The sequence below is a fragment of the Pinus tabuliformis genome, chromosome Q (genome assembly GCF_031772625.1).
Source record: "Pinus tabuliformis cultivar Carrire ecotype Pingquan chromosome Q, CPIR1, whole genome shotgun sequence".
In the NCBI taxonomy this organism is placed as follows: Eukaryota; Viridiplantae; Streptophyta; class Pinopsida; order Pinales; family Pinaceae; genus Pinus; species Pinus tabuliformis.
The window spans coordinates 581,950,527-581,957,878 of NC_142296.1; positions in this window are offsets into that span (position 1 = coordinate 581,950,527).

Here is a 7,352-nt window from a genome sequence, read left to right on the forward strand (position 1 = left end):
TGTTATTATGATTAAATTATTCATGTATGTTTACTAATCAAAATTTGTACTCATGTGTTTATTGATTGATTTGAATTTTTGTTATTCTATGTCTCTCTCACACACACACACACATATATAATATAGTTCACTCATTACAAGATGACATCAGTCCCAAAATCTCCTAGCCTATGATGTTTCTTATGCAACATGTTGACTGCTTTAGGACAATGTGCAGGATTGAGGAGGAGGATTAAGGATTGTGTAGTGCGTAGGAGAAGGAGCCAGGGAGTGAGGGTCTAGGCTCTATAACTATACAATGCGCAGTGGTTGAGAGAAACGGAGGTATGACTTCACAGTTGAGGAATTTAAGGAGGCAGAGATGATAGGCTTGCTCAATGTGACTGCATAATGCGCAATTCTAGAAGGAGAGGGTCAATTCACTGCGTAGTTGAGCAATATAGAGGCTGAGACATGGCCTGATTGTTTACTGAAAGTGTACAGTACACAATGGAGGAAAGACTGGGCAAGGATTGCACAGTGGGCAAGAGCAACCGACAATGACTGAGCACTATGATTGCGCAGTGCACTGTTGATGGAGGTAGTTCTCTATGACTGCGTAGTGCGCAGTTCTAGGAGGAAAAGGATGCTTGACTGTGGCTTGTGACTACATAGTACACAATTCTAAGTGGCAAAGAGATAGGCACTTGGTCGGGCAAGTTTCGAAGACAAGAAAACTCCAAGATTGACTAAGTGTGGGGTCCATAAGGCAAAAAGATGATACCAGAGCGTGTAACAAGACTTGAACATGATCACACACTCACAAATGACTAACCACATGACAGTGAAACACTCATCACCAAAAATAAACATGCATCCATTGAAACGACGATAAAATGACACTTACCTCCAAGTGTGACACCTAGAATACACCTTTCGACACAAGGGTCAACTCCAACAAGAAAGTTCTCAATACCATGAGAATGATTCCAATGCAAATCCCTATGATAGATATGATCCATTAATACAAAAGGAAGCATCGGAGTTTCCTCTTAAAGGTGTACCATAACTACCTTTTACAAAGAATGACACTTCCCTTAACAAAAGACAACACTTGGAATTCCTTCAAATGGGGACTTAGAAACTTAAGGAGCAAGCATGGGATTATTCTAATAACTAGAAATGACAACCCACATGATCAAAAGGAGGCTCCAAAGTTTGAATATGGGCCAAATTTTGGAGGGTGTTGTAGCAACAACGACAAACTTACAACCTTTCTTCAAGCAACATTTAACTTTCATTGTCAAGATGAAATGTAGAGACACTTTCCTATTGACACTGTGAATCTCAGTTGACCTCCCTTCATCATCTAAATAGAGCATTATCTTCTCAAAATGATCTACACAAGCTTGAGGAGCTTTTGGCCAATGGACACCAATAATTAGATCATGCATCCTCAACACAATGATGTACATATTTCACCTAGTTATTACTACATGTAATTATTATTAATTCATGTTATTTTATATTTAATACTCATCCATCCACAATTTACTATTATCTATTTATTAAAGATTACCACTATATATTTATTCACTATTATACTATTCATTATTTCACCCAATTACATGCATAATAACATTGTGATTAATAACCACACTTATCCACTACTCCAACAATTTTTTCACTTATAATACAATTAATCAATCATCTTTATTCTCGTTAATTCCTATACCACACATATATCTTCACTCCATATGTTCACCATTCTTACTATATAACCTCTATTTATAATTCAACATGACATTTATAACCATCATAATACCCTAATATCTTTTCTAATAATTACAACATTTTTCTCTTATTGCATTTTCTAATATTATCCTAATACTCATTCTAATTTATCTTGTTATAATACTTTTGTTAACCATAACTTTGGCCATTCTACGTTATAATTATTCATCCAATCTAATACCTTTTAAAGAAAGTTAACTATATTCCCTTCTTTTAACACATTTTTTTAAGTCAAATATAATACTTTAATATCTTTTCTAATAATTACAACATTTTTTTATTACATTTTTAAATATTATCCTAATATTCACCCTAATTTATCAGGTCATAATAACTTTTTCAACCATAATTTTGACCATTATATTTATAATTATTCATCCAATCTCATATTGCTTTAAATTTTTTAACTACGCTCTTTCTTAATACTTTATGTACTTTATTCCATATTATCATATCCATTACTTTTATCACATATTGTTTATTTCGAGTGTTCGTCCTCCTTTCTAGATATTACTTTCAATATGGTTTGTCCATATCCATTTAATTTTTATTTTATATACTGTTTTTTTTGTTAATTAAAACATTTTATATTATCAAAATAATTTAAAGATGTATGATTGTTACATTTATCCAACTAAGGATATCTCTGTTAATTTTCGTGAGTACAAGAGTATTCACAACCCAAAATTTCTTTTTTAACTCCAAAGCACAAAAAACACAAACCATCCAACTATTTCCAAATTACAAAAAATTACAAAAAATCCTTTTATGTTGGGTTGATAATGCATCACATGATGGAGTTCTAAGAAAAATAGAAAACATAAATATCATTCATAGTCAGAGGAAGAGATGGGAGCAAGGTCCCTAGCACTTGATCTAGGAGATGCATCGATGTTTGAATCACCGTGTATATGCCCTTATACATGGGCCAGCCTTGCATCCAACCTATCCAAAGTGAAATGTGTTTTCCTCAACATCTTCTTGATCTCCTCTAAAGAAGTAAACACATTATACCATTCCACCTATTTATCCTTCATGACCAGACCAAGAATTGCCTTCATCTGCCATTGTAGGGCTACTGAGTTTAGGTACTGCTTTTTCCATCCCCTGGTATGACCAAGGTCTAGAACCTAACAAGAAAACTCATCCTAAATCTTAGAGTTTGAGTGGGACTGCCTTTCCACCCCACCCTATGTTTCTAATATTTTTATTTCTCTCCATGTCTCTGGGGGAATGCATTAAAATAGGTGGATGTGGAGTCTTGAGCGAAAAGTCTAGCCTTTCATTGGCCTTGTAGGCTGCTACCTATGCCCCCTCCTGCAACGCATGCCTTCCCTGAGAGGCGTAGCTACATGAATGGGGTCACACTTGTAACAATAGTTGAAACGTCAATGACCTAGAAAGGATCAAGAGAACATAACATATGATACATTATCAAGGACCAAACCACACAATATAGAGTCGTTATTGTGCCACATAAGCTAAACTACAATGTTCTATACATCCCTGTGCTTAATCAACACAAAGCCAATTAAACTCATAGGAAATTCAACCAGATGCAAAGACACATACCAACCAACAGATGAGTATTACCACATTTACGTAGACCCAAATTAAACTAGCAGGACGAGAGGGAATTAACCCAATTATACATACTCATCATGAGAGACCACCAGACAGTTATGAGGTGTGACACACACAAAGCCTGATTACCCACAATCTCCTCAGGTGCCAATTGGCCATACCCAGGATGAAAAATAACTAGACTTGTTCTCATCCTTAACAAAATAGTAATCCCTGACAAATAACCAAATACCATAATAAGAAAACTAGATTGGGCTACCAATATACAGTTCGAGAGAGAAATAAAAAATACCTAAGCCACCGTGCTCGAGCTGCTTGAGGTTAACCTCTATTGGCTGGCACATTCAAATGCTAGAGCCCACTATGAGAGTTTTGCACACCATTGAAAAAATCCCTCCCACCTCCACTTAACCAATACCAAGCATTACATAGACCACTCGTCGTCAAGACTCAACATCCATATAAGTGACCTATTAACAACGTAATACTCTCGAACTTCCTCCTCTAGTAGGGAGGTTGGCTCCTAGACCTCGCCTTTGCTCCAAACCTCCACCCAAAACTTACAAGTAAAGGAGAATTGCATCTCTATAGCCATAAATGGTCAGTTGTGAGACTGCATGCAGATGCATGTTGGGGGCAAGCTACGTCCCCTACTCATTAATGCAAATCATGTCGTAGGGTGGCGGGCTCGGCCCCCAATGAACCCTCTTATACACTGTGATCAACCTCATAGGGGAATTCTATATATTACTTTCGACACATATATTTTTATTAATTCACACTTATAATTTTACATGGAATATCTTAAATAATTATAACCAACCATCACTCTAATTTGTGTGATGCAATACACACATCATCAAAAAATTTCCCGTATTATTAACTAATCGATTTACATTTTAAAAAAAAAAAAAAAAAAAAAATATATATATATATATATATATACACATATGCATATTATTTAATTAAATAATTTGATAATAATAAACACTAAAAATCAAATAGGCATGGATAGACCATGTTGAAAGTAATATATAGAATATCCATGTCTATTTTTGTTGTTTAGTATCATTATCAATTTATTTAATTGCAATATATATATATATATATATATATATATATATATATATATATATATATAATTTAACTTATTTCTACTATTTATTTTATTATATTTTTATTATTTAAATAAAAATATATGTAAATTGATTAATTAACATTATGGGAAACTTTTTGATGATGTGTGCATTTCATCATATAAATTAGAGTGATAGTTAGTTACAATTATTCAAGATATTTTAAGTAAAATTATATGTGTGAATCAATAAAATTTATATAAAATTTAATATAAAATTTATTAATAATAATAATAAATTATGATTTTGATGAGTAGACAAATTAGCAATTTATACATTAAATATGGGGATTTTTAAGAAAAAGAAATTTATATAAAAACATCTCTTAAATTATAATTACAAATTACAAGTGATAATGAAGAGGTCTATTAAAGAGGGATAATCATAATTATTTTATTAATAGCTTCAACATATTTTAATCCAGTTAAAATTTTGTGGGACCAATATAGCTTAAAATATGCTACTTGGGAGGATATAGAGACCATCTCACACTTCTAACCTAAGTTTTTGGATAAAATTTCTTCAAAAATGAATGTATGTAACACCCCATTTTGATCGAGGCAACTAAACTACATTATAACCTAATCAAATTTCCTTGCTCATCATTTGTATAATATTCATGTAACTCTCCATTGTATCACTTATTTTTATATTATCGAGTATGTTCCATGAGTACTTATTCCCCACACTTATTTTTATCTATATTACATTTTTGCTAATATGAATAATGCACTTTTATATCTATTATTATATTATTACATGCTTACAACATCATTGCCATATACAATTTTATATGATTTTTTATTGTACTTTTTATATTTCAATGATAATATAATTTTAAAATCCAGACACCAAATTAATATATAAGATACTTTTGTATATAGGAAAGGGACACCAAATTAATACATAAGATCCTTTTGGATATAGGAAAGAGACTGACAACCACTAATTAATTTAATTACTAAAATCTATAAAAATATAAATTCTCTAATTCCTCAAAATATCATCTTCTATCCTAAATATCATTTCATCACACTTTATCTACTTTATTCTTAATTATTATTATTATTACTAATTTCTTCTATTAATTATTTTACTATAATTACTTTCTATCATTCTTTATAACTTTCCTCCACTATATTCCCTGCGTTTTATTATCTTATTGTATATTTTAATTAATTTTAACATTATAATCCAATGTATATTTGCCTATTTTATATATTCCTTTATTATCATATTGTTTTCTTTGCTAATTCACTATCTTTTATCATTCTTTACAACTTACCCACACTATCTTCCTTACATTTTTCTTCTTGAGATTCATAGTCACTAGAGATCGATGACTCATTATATCCATTGAACCTCGCAATAACATAGATACTTAACAACAGAAATTTAACCAATTAAACTAACCCTTAAAACTTTTCCTTATTATTATCTCATTTCATATTTTAAATAATTTTAACATTATAATTTAATATCTTTACTTACTTTTTATATAAATGTTATATATTCCTTTATTACCATACTCTTTTCTTAATTTACTAATTCACTCTCCTTTTATGGTACACTACATCACCATTCATTACTTCTTATTTACATTAATCGTTCTCAATATCAACACCACCATATATATGGATATTTTCATTATAGTTATACACTTATATTATGCTCTCTATTATCTTAATTTTTAACATTTTCATCATTGATTTTATCACTATTATTCCTAACCACTTCTCATCTTATTTTCGTCTAACAATTTATATATATTTTAATTTAAGAATGTTATATATATATACATATATATATATATATATATATATATATATATAGATATATATATATATATCGATTCTACCATACCATACCATACCAATATTCTTATCATATTTTCTCTTAAGTGGGATGATCACCATGGAAAACCACAACAATCACCACTCATCCTTCAAATTTCCCCTTCGAGAATCATCAAGCAATTAACATTTGGTTGAGGGTAGGTACATCAAGATTTATCGAGCATGGAAGTGGTCTGTCATTTCACCCAACTTGAACGCTTCACCATGAATGCCCCTGTAACAACTATTGATTACAATTTGGTTATGGGACATCTGGCTTTAATTCACATTGAACAACTCAGTCCTTTGCTTGCAAATAAAGTAATGGAATCTTTATTATCAATTTCTTATCAGTTTTATTTTCCCCTATTAAGTTTGGTTGTTCTTATCCCTGATGGGGGTGAGTTTTTGTTGGCCGGTGATTGGAGAAGCCTTGAAAGGTGGTTTTGTGTCTACACGGCGAACAAAAAACATGAACAAAAAATATGAGTAACATGCATAGGATTGGGGTGGTCATGTTGGAGGTGGTCTTTGGGGAGAGTGTCATGCCTTCCACTTGGCTTATTCTCCCTTACACGTGGACAGGTAGAAAGGTTAAACGGAGGCGCACACTTAGTGGTTGGATGACGGTGATAAATTTGAAAGGGCAGGGATTATTGCTAATGGGTTTTTAACACTGTTGCATATTGTGTGAAGCAATTTCGATGTAAGCATGGTACAATAGATAGAACAACGATTGGAGGGAGGGTGGTTTTGTTCTGACAGACGATTTAGGAAAAATTATGATCACCATATCGTGGGTTTTCTCGGGGAATCGAAATGCAAACACAGTCTTAACACTTGGCATTGTGTCAAGGTTTGAGGTTTGGTTCAAAGCTTTCTTTGAGATGGAGAAGTGAAAGGTTGCTTTAGGGACATTATATTCCAACTTGCATGGTGTACAAGGGGGCAAATAAAAGAATTTGTTTCAAGGTGGCGCCTTCCACCTACCAATCCTGCAAGGTACATTCAGGACCTTGGTCTC